Genomic DNA, 14595 nt, shown 5'->3' with positions numbered 1-14595 from the left:
AGCACAGAAAGCTAAAACAGGATTCACTGCCTGGCAGTTGAAACTAAACACATTCAGACTGGAAAAAAGGAATACATTTTAACAGTGAGGGTTATTAACCATTGGAACAATTCACCAAGCGTTATGGTGGATTCTCCATCACTGGAAATTTTTAAATCCGGATTGGATGTTTTTCTCGGACATGCTCTAGGAATTATTTTGGGGAAACCTAGCCTCTGTTATACAGGGAGTCAGACTAAATCCCAAAGGTCCATTCTGGCCTCAGGATCTATGAAGTTGGGGACCCAGAAAATGAGGAACACACAATTAGTGACCACAAATGTTTGTGTAGCATCACACACGAACTCTGTGGCAGAGGTAGGGATAGAAATTCATTCTCCAGAGCAGCAGTCATCTTTCTCCTCTTCTTCGAATGATGACCCTATAGCTCTCCGCTGCAGGTGCAGCAGTGCTCCCTGTGCCTGGGATTGAAGATCTTCATCAGCAGTGCCCGTAAGACTGCACATGTGCACCTCCCCACTCTCGCGCTGAGAATGGGACCTACATATATAGTGCTGGATGGTCCAACCATCCCTCCTCCCCACAGTTCCTTATCTACCGCCTTTGGTCTGGGACAGAATCCACAGCCGAGCCTGCTTCTCCTTTTCCCCTCAGTAGATAGTGCCTTACCTGCCCGTTTTAGTACAGTTAGTACTTCTCCTTTTCTCCATCAAATAAACTTTTTTTGTTTTTGTTTACCTTTATAGTTATTGCATAGCTTAGGCTTTTGTTTCCCCACTTCCTGCCCTTCCCAACCGGGAAGCTTTTTCCCCTCACTCTTATGCCTGGATCTCCCAGGGTTAAGAGGAGCGTCTCTTGCAGGGCTGCCTTCCCAGTAACAGACAGCCAACCACAGTGTATTCGCTGTCTAGGAGCGGGACACATACCACAAAAGTGTTCCCACTGCCATGACTTGACTGCAAGGGGCCAGAAAAAACCAGGACAGTCAGTTAAAACTTCTAGTCATGGAGAAATCACTGCATCCAGCATCAAGACCCACCGGGCCTGGACTCTTCTCCTGTGCAGCCTTCACAATCTGCCAGGTCATCCGCCAATCCTCATTCTCTGCCTTCCGCTAAGAGAAAGTCATCTCTTTCTCATTCAGACGAAAAAAAACAAAACAAGCTTCCTCCTCACACGCTGAGGCACAACCCGCCAGGACTCCATGCCCTGCAAAGTCAGTCACCTCAACATCCTCTGAGGGGACATGGCTCCACAACCCACTCGAATACCTCCAGCACCAGCACAAAAAAAAAAACAATCTAAAGACTCTAACTGGGCAAACCTACACTCTCAGTACCGACTCTCTGCTTTGGAGACAGAGACAGACCAGCTGCAGGAGCTGCAAGATCTGCAAGACCCACAAAACCACCGGCACCGGTGTCCTTTTCAGCACTGATGAAGCCAAGGAAGTCCTCAGCGCCATCAAAATTGTTAGCACCAGGCAAGTCTCTAGGTCCACCTGGTGGGGCTGCTCAAGGGAATGCATCTCTCCTTTGGCACAGATTCATACACCGGCACCGATGATGCTCCTTCTTCCTCCACGGGAATTTAGATACCCTAAAGACCTGTTTGTATCTGACACTCCTGAGTCACCTCTCCTCAGACATAACTTCCCCCCACTTCTCACAACAATCCTCTCTTTCCCAGCAACAAGGAGGAAGAAGACGACGATGACTCCATCGCACCCTCTTATTCAAGATGTTCCAACGACTATCTACGCATCCTCACTATTTACAATCCACAACCGGAGCACAATCCTGGTGTGTTTGGCACTCTGTGCCCCAAAGTGACACTCTGCACCCCATATTCACCGTGGTGATATAATTACCTGTTTTGTACAAAGTATGCCTAGTGAGATATTTTAAAAGTCTTAAATCTGTTGAACATTAATACCCTCTTAAGCTGTAGGCACTCTCATGGCCGTGGAAGGAAAAGGCCTAGGTAGGGAGCATCGAATCGTGGAAGTCAACGAATGGCTACGCAGATGGTGTCGGAGAGAAGGCTTTGGTTTCTTTGACCATGGGATGGTGTTCCATGAAGGAGGAGTGCTGGGTAGAGACGGGCTCCATCTTACGAAGAGAGGGAAGAGCATCTTTGCCAGCAGGCTGGCTAACCTAGTGAGGAGGGCTTTAAACTAGGTTCACCGGGGGAAGGAGACCAAAGCCCTGAGGTAAGTGGGAAAGCGGGATACCGGGAGGAAGCACAGGCAGGAATGTCTGTGAGGGGAGGGCTCCGGCCTCATACTGGCAATGAGGGGCGATCAACAGGTTATCTCAAGTGCTTATATACAAATGCACAAAGCCTTGGAAACAAGCAGGGAGAACTGGAGGTCCTGGTGATGTCAAGGAACTATGACGTGATCGGAATAACAGAGACTTGGTGGGATAACTCATATGACTGGAGTACTGTCATGGATGGTTATAAACTGTTCAGGAAGGACAGGCAGGGCAGAAAAGGTGGGGGAGTAGCACTGTATGTAAGGGAGCAGTATGACTGCTCAGAGCTCCGGTACGAAACTGCAGAAAAACCTGAGTGTCTCTGGATTAAGTTTAGAAGTGTGTGCAACAAGAGTGATGTAGTGGTGGGAGTCTGCTATCGACCACCGGACCAGGGGGATGAGGTGGATGAGGCTTTCTTCCGGCAGCTCACGGAAGCTACTAGATCGCATGCCCTGATTCTCATGGGTGACTTTAATTTTCCTGATATCTGCTGGGAGAGCAATACAGCGGTGCATAGACAATCCAGGAAGTTTTTGGAAAGCGTAGGGGACAATTTCCTGGCGCAAGTGCTAGAGGAGCCAACTAGGGGGGGTGCTTTTCTTGACCTGCTGCTCACAAACCGGGTAGAATTAGTGGGGGAAGCAAAAGTGGATGGGAATCTGGGAGGCAGTGACCATGAGTTGGTTGAGTTCAGGATCCTGACGCAGGGAACAAAGGTAAGCAGCAGGATACGGACCCTGGACTTCAGGAAAGCAGACTTCGACTCCCTCAGGGAACGGATGGCCAGGATCCCCTGGGGGACTAACTTGAAGGGGAAAGGAGTCCAGGAGAGCTGGCTGTATTTCAAGGAATCCCTGTTGAGGTTACAGGGACAAACCATCCCGATGAGTCGAAAGAATAGTAAATATGGCAGGCGACCAACTTGGCTTAATGGTGAAATCCTAGCGGATCTTAAACATAAAAAAGAAGCTTACAAGAAGTGGAAGGTTGGACATATGACCAGGGAAGAGTATAAAAATATTGCTCGGGCATGTAGGAATGTTATCAGGAGGGCCAAATCGCACCTGGAGCTGCAGCTAGCCAGAGATGTCAAGAGTAACAAGAAGGGTTTCTTCAGGTATGTTGGCAACAAGAAGAAAGCCAAGGAATGTGTGGGCCCCTTACTGAATGAGGGAGGCAACCTAGTGACAGAGGATGTGGAAAAAGCTAATGTACTCAATGCTTTTTTTGCCTCTGTTTTCACTAACAAGGTCAGCTCCCAGACTGCTGCGCTGGGCATCACAAAATGCGGAAGAGATGGCCAGCCCTCTGTGGAGATAGAGGCGGTTAGGGACTATTTAGAAAAGCTGGACGTGCACAAGTCCATGGGGCCGGACGAGTTGCATCCGAGAGTGCTGAAGGAATTGGCGGCTGTGATTGCAGAGCCACTGGCCATTATCTTTGAAAACTCGTGGCGAACCGGGGAAGTCCCGGATGACTGGAAAAAGGCTAATGTAGTGCCAATCTTTAAAAAAGGGAAGAAGGAAGATCCTGGGAACTACAGGCCAGTCAGCCTCACCTCAGTCCCTGGAAAAATCATGGAGCAGGTCCTCAAAGAATCAATCCTGAAGCACTTGCATGAGAGGAAAGTGATCAGGAACAGCCAGCATGGATTCACCAAGGGAAGGTCATGCCTGACTAATCTAATCGCCTTTTATGATGAGATTACTGGTTCTGTGGATGAAGGGAAAGCAGTGGATGTATTGTTTCTTGACTTTAGCAAAGCTTTTGACACGGTCTCCCATAGTATTCTTGTCAGCAAGTTAAGGAAGTATGGGCTGGATGAATGCACTATAAGGTGGGTAGAAAGCTGGCTAAATTGTCGGGCTCAACGGGTAGTGATCAATGGCTCCATGTCTAGTTGGCAGCCGGTATCAAGTGGAGTGCCCCAAGGGTCGGTCCTGGGGCCGGTTTTATTCAATATCTTCATAAATGATCTGGAGGATGGTGTGGATTGCACTCTCAGCAAATTTGCGGATGATACTAAACTGGGAGGAGTGGTAGATACGCTGGAGGGGAGGGATAGGATACAGAAGGACCTAGACCAATTGGAAGATTGGGCCAAAAGGAATCTGATGAGGTTCAATAAGGATAAGTGCAGGGTCCTGCACTTAGGACGGAAGAACCCAATGCACAGCTACAGACTAGGGACCGAATGGCTAGGCAGCAGTTCTGCAGAAAAGGACCTAGGGGTGACAGTGGACGAGAAGCTGGATATGAGTCAGCAGTGTGCCCTTGTTGCCAAGAAGGCCAATGGCATTTTGGGATGTATAAGTAGGGGCATAGCGAGCAGATCGAGGGACGTGATCGTTCCCCTCTATTCGACATTGGTGAGGCCTCATCTGGAGTACTGTGTGCAGTTTTGGGCCCCACACTTCAAGAAGGATGTGGATAAATTGGAGAGAGTCCAGCGAAGGGCAACAAAAATGATTAGGGGTCTGGAACACATGAGTTATGAGGAGAGGCTGAGGGAGCTGGGATTGTTTAGCCTGCAGAAGAGAAGAATGAGGGGGGATTTGATAGCTGCTTTCAACTACCTGAAAGGGGGTTCCAAAGAGGATGGCTCTAGACTGTTCTCAATGGTAGCAGATGACAGAAACGAGGAGTAATGGTCTCAAGTTGCAGTGGGGGAGGTTTAGATTGGATATTAGGAAAAACTTTTTCACTAAGAGGGTGGTGAAACACTGGAATGCGTTACCTAGGGAGGTGGTAGAATCTCCTTCCTTAGAGGTTTTTAAGGTCAGGCTTGACAAAGCCCTGGCTGGGATGATTTAACTGGGAATTGGTCCTGCTTCGAGCAGGGGGTTGGACTAGATGACCTTCTGGGGTCCCTTCCAACCCTGATATTCTATGATTCTATGATTCTATGGGAAGTTTTGCTGTGTATGTGCAACTGAAACATGTTGTGCAGTTGGGAACACCCACAAGCAGCCTTTCAGGTATAACAATAAAAAGGCCAGACAACATTGATGGTCCCTTGAGGAGAATACAAACACTCACAAGGATTACCCCAGGAACTGTGTACAATGGAAACCTCTCAGATAGCACGTACCCAGTGGAGACGGTTTGACCCATGTCACAGCAAAAGATCTTTCTAGCAAGCTGGAAGAATACATAAAAGGGGGAAGTGACATCATCACTTGGCCTCACTCCCCATACAACTCTTGGAAACACCTTAGGAACAAAGACTGAACTGGGAAAGGAGGTCCCAGGCAGGAAAAAAGAAAGCCTGCCTGTCTACAGAAGCTTGGTGGACTGTTTGTACTATCTGACACTGGTTGATTCAAATCCTGTCTAGTTTATAAAGCTTAGATTGCATTTTTGTTTATTTCTTAGGTAATCTGCTGTGATCTGTACTCTCACTACGTATACTCACTTAAAATCTATCTTTCTGTAGTTAATAAGTGTGTGTGAGAGAGAGAGAGAGAGAGAAACCTTTTTTGCTAGAAGTGCTTGGGAAATCTGCTCAGGAACAAAAACTGGTGCATGGTCCTTTCCACTTTGAAGGAGGTGCGGGCTGGATAATAAACTTATACTGGTCAGGCTTTTGACCATGGCAAGATGATACAGCTTTGGTGTCCTAGGCTATGGAGCTGGGGTAGGTGAGCTGGCTGGAATCTCTCTATTGTTAATTCATGAGTGGCTAAGAAGATCATTCATGTAACTGCAGTTGGATGTGTCCCTGCCTGTGTAAAGGTTTGTGTGAGTGCAGGACCGGGAGCAGTCTGCAGATTGTCACAGCAGCACAATGTGAGAGGGGGCCCAGGCTGGTGAGAAAGAGGGCTCAGTGGTACCCCAGTTCCAGGTTGCACCCTGAGGGGGGGCATTACAGTGTGCAACCACACGTTCCACTCCCTCCACACGGATCATATTGGGACCATTGGGCCATGTATAGTGCACAATTCGGGAAACCTCCCATGGAACAAAGCCAGAGACCTACACCTCTCCCTTCTCCATCAGTCCGTCACCCACCAAGACCAAACCTCTGCTGGTACTGGCTGAGGAGGAAGAACAGGAGGAGGAAGCTCCACCAACACTACATTTCTGTTCTTCTTCCCCTGATGAAGCTACCATGCCTCCACCTCCTCTGACTGCTGATGACTTCAGGCACCTTCAGCAGTTATTCCGCAGGGTTGCAGACACCCTCCAGATTCCTTCGGAGGAAGGGAAAGATCAGTAGCATAAGCTACTTGATATCCTCCACACATCCTCTCCTTCCAAAATTGCACTACCTGTCAACGTGGCTCTCGATCCCACAACAGTGCGCTGGCAGACCCCAGCATCCATCCCTTTGCCTGCACACCCACCGACAAGAAATATGTTCCAGCAAAGGATGAGGAATTTCTGTTCTCGCATCCCACTTCAAATTCTCTGACAATACCAATCTCATTCTAACCATCAAGAAACTGGAAATGCTTAAATTTATTCAGACACAAAGCTTATTCATCAGCCATGCTCTGATTTCAAATATCTAATTACAAGGCTTTTATGACTAAGTATAACTACCTTAACTACTCCAAGTTAGAGGATCTCTGTCATGACCTTCTGGAGGCCAAGAGAAAACAATTTCAGATGCAAATATCTAAGGGACACCTCTTGGCCCAAACAGCCCTGTTAGACTCTGCAGATATAACTGCCTGCTCCATTGCAACTGCCATGGTCATGAGGTGTGCGCCATGCATGCACCTTTCAGGCTTTCCCACAGAGGTACAAACCACAGTTGAAAACTTACCCTTTGAGGGCCACAAACTATTCACGGAGTGTGCAAACGATTCCCTGCATTCCCTTAAAGAATTCAGAGTTATTCTTCACTCTCTCGGCATTTACACACCAGTGCCAAAGAGATGCCTAGGGAAGTCTCATCTCCCTCGGCAATCCTGACCACTGCAGTGCACTCCTCAATGGCACTATGGCACCTTGCGCCTAAGACAAAGGCCCCCTGCCAAATAGCCCACTCCTCAAGGGGCTGCCTCTCACGCACCGCCAGCCAAGCAACAATTTTGAAGGTGTGGTCAAGGCCCCAAGAAGCCTCCCCCTCTTCCAGTCATTCCAACCATCTTTGATATCCCACCAGGTTGGTGACTGAATAGCTCCATTTTTTCCATCTCAGAGAAGCACGTTCTCAAGATAGTCAGGGAAGGATACTCCATCCCCTTTCTATCTATCCCACCCCGCCACACCCCCTCCCTGTCCCTCTTCAGGGACCCCTTTCACAAACCCATTCTATGGGGAGAAATAAATCTTCTGCAACTGGGTGCCATAGAACCAGTCCCTTTCTAACAAAGGGGACAGGGTTTTTACTCTTATTTTCTGATCCAGAAGAAATCCAGCAACTGACAACCCGTCCTGGACCTTTGAAATCTGAACAAGTTAGTCAAACTGCAACACTTCAAGATGGTTGCCCTCTCCACTATTATCCCAGCACTGGAACAAGAGGACTGATTCTTGGCCCTCAACCTCCAAGATGTATACTTCCATATCACAGTACACCCTGCCCACAGGCTATTTTTCCGATTTGCCATGGGTGCCAACCACTATCAGTGCAAGGTACTGCTTTTCAGACTGTCTATGGCTCCCTTGAGTATTCTCCAAAGTTCTTGCATTAGTCGCTGCCTACCTAAGGAAACAAGGCATCATCATCTTTCCATACTTAGACGACTGTCTCCTCAAGGCCCCATCTGAAACCGATACTCTCCACGCTATCCAGGTGACAATGGACCTGTTTACGAATCTAGGCCTCTGCATGAACCTAAAGAAGTCTTCTTTAACACTGGTACAACACCTGGAGTTTATCAGCGCACAATTAGATGCCATACAAGCCAGAGCCTTCCTTCCACCTCACAGATTCTTTACTATAGTGGAGCTTGTATCCAATGTACAAGTCTGCCCCCAGATCACTGCCAGTACGTGCCTCTAGCTAGTAGGCCACATGGCAGCAGCCACTTTTGTGGTAAGGCACACAGTTACACATGCGGTGTCTTCAAGCATGACTCTGTACAGTATATGTCCCCCACAGACACAGCCTCTCAAACTCTTATCCATGCTGAGAGCCAAGGACTCGCTACTCTGATGGACACAGAGCAAGAACATCTGTGTTGGGGCTCCTTTCCTTCAACTGGTGCAGACCATGATCCTAACAACTGATGCCTCCCTAATCAGTTGGTCACAATTATACAGTGCACGGCAGGTGGTCCCTATCTGAATCCACCCTACATTTCGAACTGCCAACATTTCCTCCCACTGCTCAAACATCGCACCATTAGAGTCATGACGGATAATCCATAAACCTGGAAATCTTGGGCGCCCCATCATCTCAGGCATTGGCACCCTGACAGCAGGATTGTCTGGCTATGTAGACTCCCTCCTCAGGCCCTACGCTACCAGCACTCCCAGCTACCTTCGAGACACCACTGACTTCCTGAGGAAACTACAATCCATTGTTGATCTTCCTGATAACACCATCCTGGCCACTATGGATGTAGAAGCCCTCTACACCAACATTCCACACAAAGATGGACTACAAGCCATCAAGAACACTATCCCCGATAATGTCACGGCTAATCTGGTGGCTGAACTTTGTGGCTTTGTCCTTACCCATAACTATTTTACATTTGGGGACAATGTATACCTTCAGATCAGCGGCACTGCTATGGGTACCCGCATGGCCCCACAGTATGCCAACATTTTTATGGCTGACTTAGAACAACGCTTCCTCAGCTCTCGTCCCCTAACACCCCTACTCTACTTGCGCTATATTGATGACATCTTCATCATCTGGACCCATGGAAAAGAAGCCCTTGAGGAATTCCACCATGATTTCAACAATTTCCATCCCATCATCAACCTCAGCCTGGTCCAGTCCACACAAGAGATCCACTTCCTGGACACTACAGTGCTAATAAACGATGGTCACATAACCAGCACCCTATACCGGAAACCTACTGACCACTATTCCTACCTACATGCCTCCAGCTTTCACCCTGACCACACCACACGATCCATTGTCTACAGCCAAGCTCTGCGATACAACCGCATTTGCTCCAACCCCTCAGACAGAGACAAACACCTACAAGATCTCTATCAAGCACTCTTACAACTACAATACCCACCTGCGGAAGTGAAGAAACAGATTGATAGAGCCAGAAGAGTTCCCAGAAGTCACCTACCACCAGACAGGCCTAACAAAGAAAATAACAGAACGCCACTAGCCGTCACCTTCAGCCCCCAACTAAAACCCCTCCATGCATTATTAAGGATCTACAACCTATCCTGAAGGGTGACCCAACACTCTCACAAATCCTGGGAGACAGGCCAGTCCTTGCCTACAGACAGCCCCCCAACCTGAAGCAAATACTCACCAGCAACCACATACCACACAACAGAACCACTAACCCAGGAACCTATTCTTGCAACAAAGCCCGTTGCCAACTGTGCCCACATATCTATTCAGGGGACACCATCATAGAGCCTAATCACATCAGCCACACTGTCAGTGACTCGTTCACCTACACATCCACCAATGTGATATATGCCATCATGTGCCAGCAATGCCCCTCTGCCATGTACATTGGTCAAACTGGACAGTCTCTACGTAAAAGAATAAATGGACACAAATCAGATGTCAAGAATTATAACATTCATAAACCAGTCGGAGAACACTTCAATCTCTCTGGTCACGCGATTACAGACATGAAAGTTGCAATTCTTCAACAAAAAAACTTCAAATCCAGATTCCAGCTAGAAACTGTTGAATTGGAATTCATTTGCAAATTGGATACAATTAACTTAGGCTTGAATAGAGACTGGGAGTGGCTAAGTCATTATGCAAGGTAACCTATTTCCCCTTGTTTTTTCCTAACCTCCCCAACCCCCCCCAGACGTTCTTGTTAAACCCTGGATTTGTGCTGGAAATGGCCCACCTTGATTATCATACACATTGTAAGGAGAGTGGTCACTTTAGATAAGCTATTACCAGCAGGAGAGTGGGTTTGGGGGTGGGGGGTGAGAAAACCTGGATTTGGGCTGGAAATGGCCCAACTTGATTATCATTCACATTGTAAGGAGAGTGATCACTTTAGATAAACTATTGCCAGCAGGAGAGTGGGGTGGGGGGAGGTATTTTTTCATGCTTTGTGTGTATAAAAGATCTTCTACACTTTCCACAGTATGCATCCGATGAAGTGAGCTGTAGCTCACGAAAGCTTATGCTCAAATAAATGGTTAGTCTCTAAGGTGCCACAAGTCCTCCTTTTCTTTTTGCGAATACAGACTAACACGGCTGTTACTCTGAAAACTGTATGTAAGGGAGCAGTATGACTGCTCAGAGCTCCGGTACGAAACTGCAGAAAAACCTGAGTGTCTCTGGATTAAGTTTAGAAGTGTGTGCAACAAGAGTGATGTAATGGTGGGAGTCTGCTATAGACCACCGGACCAGGGGGATGAGGTAGATGAGGCTTTCTTCCAGCAGCTCACGGAAGCTACTAGATCGCATGCCCTGATTCTCATGGGTGACTTTAATTTTCCTGATATCTGCTGGGAGAGCAATACAGCGGCGCATAGACAATCCAGGAAGTTTTTGGAAAGCGTAGGGGACAATTTCCTGGTGCAAGTGCTAGAGGAGCCAACTAGGGGGGGCGCTTTTCTTGACCTGCTGCTCACAAACCGGGTAGAATTAGTGGGGGAAGCAAAAGTGGATGGGAATCTGGGAAGCAGTGACCATGAGTTGGTTGAGTTCAGGATCCTCATGCAGGGAAGAAAGGTAAGCAGCAGGATACGGACCCTGGACTTCAGGAAAGCAGACTTCGACTCCCTCAGGGAACGGATGGCCAGGATCCCCTGGGGGACTAACTTGAAGGGGAAAGGAGTCCAGGAGAGCTGGCAGTATTTCAAGGAATCCCTGTTGAGGTTACAGGGACAAACCATCCCAATGAGTCGAAAGAATAGTAAATATGGCAGGCAACCAGCTTGGCTTAATGGTGAAATCCTAGCGGATCTTATACATAAAAAAGAAGCTTACAAGAAGTGGAAGGTTGGACATATGACCAGGGAAGAGTATAAAAATATTGCTCGGGCATGTAGGAATGATATCAGGAGGGCCAAATCGCACCTGGAGCTGCAGCTAGCCAGAGATGTTAAGAGTAACAAGAAGGGTTTCTTCAGGTATGTTGGCAACAAGAAGAAAGCCAAGGAAAGTGTGGGCCCCTTACTGAATGAGGGAGGCAACCTAGTGACAGAGGATGTGGAAAAAGCTAATGTACTCAATGCTTTTTTTTGCCTCTGTCTTCACTAACAAGGTCAGCTCCCAGACTGCTGCGCTGGACATCACAAAATGGGGAAGAGATGGCCAGCCCTCTGTGGAGATAGAGGTGGTTAGGGACTATTTAGAAAAGCTGGGCGTGCACAAGTCCATGGGGCCAGACGAGTTGCATCCCAGAGTGCTGAAGGAATTGGCGGCTGTGATTGCAGAGCCATTGGCCATTATCTTTGAAACCTCGTGGCGAACCGGGGAAGTCCCGGATGACTGGAAAAAGGCTAATGTAGTGCCAATCTTTAAAAAAGGGAACAAGGAGGATCCTGGGAACTACAGGCCAGTCAGCCTCACCCCAGTCCCTGGAAAAATCATGGAGCAGGTCCTCAAAGAATCAATCCTGAAGCACTTGCATGAGAGGAAAGTGATCAGGAACAGCCAGCATGGATTCACCAAGGGAAGGTCATGCCTGACTAATCTAATCGCCTTTTATGATGAGATTACTGGTTCTGTGGATGAAGGGAAAGCAGTGGATGTATTGTTTCTTGACTTTAGCAAAGCTTTTGACACGGTCTCCCACAGTATTCTTGTCAGCAAGTTAAGGAAGTATGGGCTGGATGAATGCACTATAAGGTGGGTAGAAAGCTGGCTAGATTGTCGGGCTCAACGGGTAGTGATCAATGGCTCCATGTCTAGTTGGCAGCCGGTATCAAGTGGAGTGCCCCAAGGGTCGGTCCTAGGGCCAATTTTGTTCAATAATGATCTGGAGGATGGTGTGGATTGCACCCTCAGCAAGTTTGCAGGTGACACTAAACTGGGAGGAGTGTTAGATACGCTGCAGGGGAGGGATAGGATACAGAAGGACCTAGACAAATTGGAGGATTGGGCCAAAAGAAATCTGATGAGGTTCAATAAGGATAAGTGCAGGGTCCTGCACTTAGGACGGAAGAACCCAATGCACAGCTACAGACTAGGGACCGAATGGCTAGGCAGCAGTTCTGCGGAAAAGGACCTAGGGTGACAGTGGACAAGAAGCTGGATATGAGTCAGCAGTGTGCCCTTGTTGCCAAGAAGGCCAATGGCATTTTGGGATGTATAAGTAGGGGCATAGCGAGCAGATCGAGGGACGTGATCGTTCCCCTCTATTCGACATTGGTGAGGCCTCATCTGGAGTACTGTGTCCAGTTTTGGGCCCCACACTACAAGAAGGATGTGGATAAATTGGAGAGAGTCCAGCGAAGGGCAACAAAAATGATTAGGGGTCTGGAACACATGACTTATGAGGAGAGGCTGAGGGAGCTGGGATTGTTTAGCCTGCAGAAGAGAAGAATGAGGGGGGATTTGATAGCTGCTTTCAACTACCTGAAAGGGGGTTCCAAAGAGGATGGCTCTAGACTGTTCTCAATGGAAGCAGATGACAGAAACGAGGAGTAATGGTCTCAAGTTGCAGTGGGGGAGGTTTAGATTGGATATTAGGAAAAACTTTTTCACTAAGAGGGTGGTGAAACACTGGAATGCGTTACCTAGGGAGGTGGTAGAATCTCCTTCCTTAGAGGTTTTTAAGGTCAGGCTTGACAAAGCCCTGGCTGGGATGATTTAACTGGGAATTGGTCCTGCTTCGAGCAGGGGGTTGGACTAGATGACCTTCTGGGGTCCCTTCCAACCCTGATATTCTATGATTCTATGATACTTCAAAAGGACTTTTAACATATGAAAAACGTTTTTCTCTAGCCTCATTCTCAGCAACAGCTGAACGATTTTGGCTGAAGTTTTCCAAGAAAATTCAGCCTGAGGCAGACACACAACATGGAAAAATATCAACCCAGTTCCAGCTTGGCACTTATAAGCAACTGAAAACAGTCCTGTAACGAGAGACATCGGACCACGTTAATATGCAGTTCTACCAGCCTCACTCCTAACACAGCAGATTTTCTTCCTTCTTGATGCCTAGCTCACCAGAGCAGTCTCTGTATTCACTGGTGCTTTCCATGAAACTGGGCCAGAGCTAGAAACCACTCCATCCGTACCCTTTTCCAACAACTCCTGCCACTGCCTCTTCCTATTTCTAGTATCTTCTCTCTCCATTCTACAGCAGAGTTTAATTTTTGAGAGAAGCGGCTTTCTCTCCTAATTCTTAGTGAGCCAATGGTGTCACAGCTTTCTGTACTAATAGACTGGTCTTTTTCATTAGAGTTTCTCAAAACTCTCCAGCAGGAGAGTGAATTTGTGTGTGGGGGTGGAGGGTGAGAAAACCTGGATTTGTGCTGGAAATGGCCCACCTGATGATCACTTTAGATAAGCTATTACCAGCAGGACAGTGGGGTGGGAGGAGGTATTGTTTCATATTCTCTGTGTATATATAAAGCCTGCTGCAGTTTCCACGATATGCATCTGAGGAAGTGAGCTGTAGCTCACGAAAGCTTATGCTCTAATAAATGGGTTAGTCTCTAAGGTGCCACAAGTCCTCCTTTTCTTTTTGCGAATACAGACTAACACGGCTGTTACTCTGAAACCTGTCAAAACTTCATGGTTAGCCCCTAACAGGATCCAGGTAAGTCATCTATGCTCACCTTGGTGTTTTTTTTTTTTTACAAATAAAACCTACCACTATAGCAAAAAGTTAAACATTGTTTCTAACAGTCTGTTCTGCACAATGATTAAAAATCCTCAAAGAGCTGCTGCATGGATTATGGTCCTTAGTGCCAGTGCACTGAGATAGTGCCATGAAAAAAAATGTCAGTCATGCTAATTATCTGCCTATTGAAACAAGCAGAAAACAGGACCAGCATCATATGTATCTATGTCCCTTTTTGCATTCACAGGAACTTCTACTGGTTCATTTAAAGCAACTAATTATGTGCTACTTTATATGCTAAGGTGTTAATTAAAACCAGCATAGTTTTACTGGTATAACCCCCGGTACACATTCCCATGAGAGGGCTTTTTCTTGGGCTTAGTTTATACATTGCTTGGGAAGGGGTTTAAAAAAAGGCCCTTATAACTATGCAATATTGACAGGTAAAACTACTGGGGTTTCATGGCAGACGC

The sequence above is a fragment of the Lepidochelys kempii genome, chromosome 16, assembly GCF_965140265.1.
Source record: "Lepidochelys kempii isolate rLepKem1 chromosome 16, rLepKem1.hap2, whole genome shotgun sequence".
Classification (NCBI taxonomy): Eukaryota; Metazoa; Chordata; order Testudines; family Cheloniidae; genus Lepidochelys; species Lepidochelys kempii.
This window is presented reverse-complemented; position numbering follows the sequence as displayed.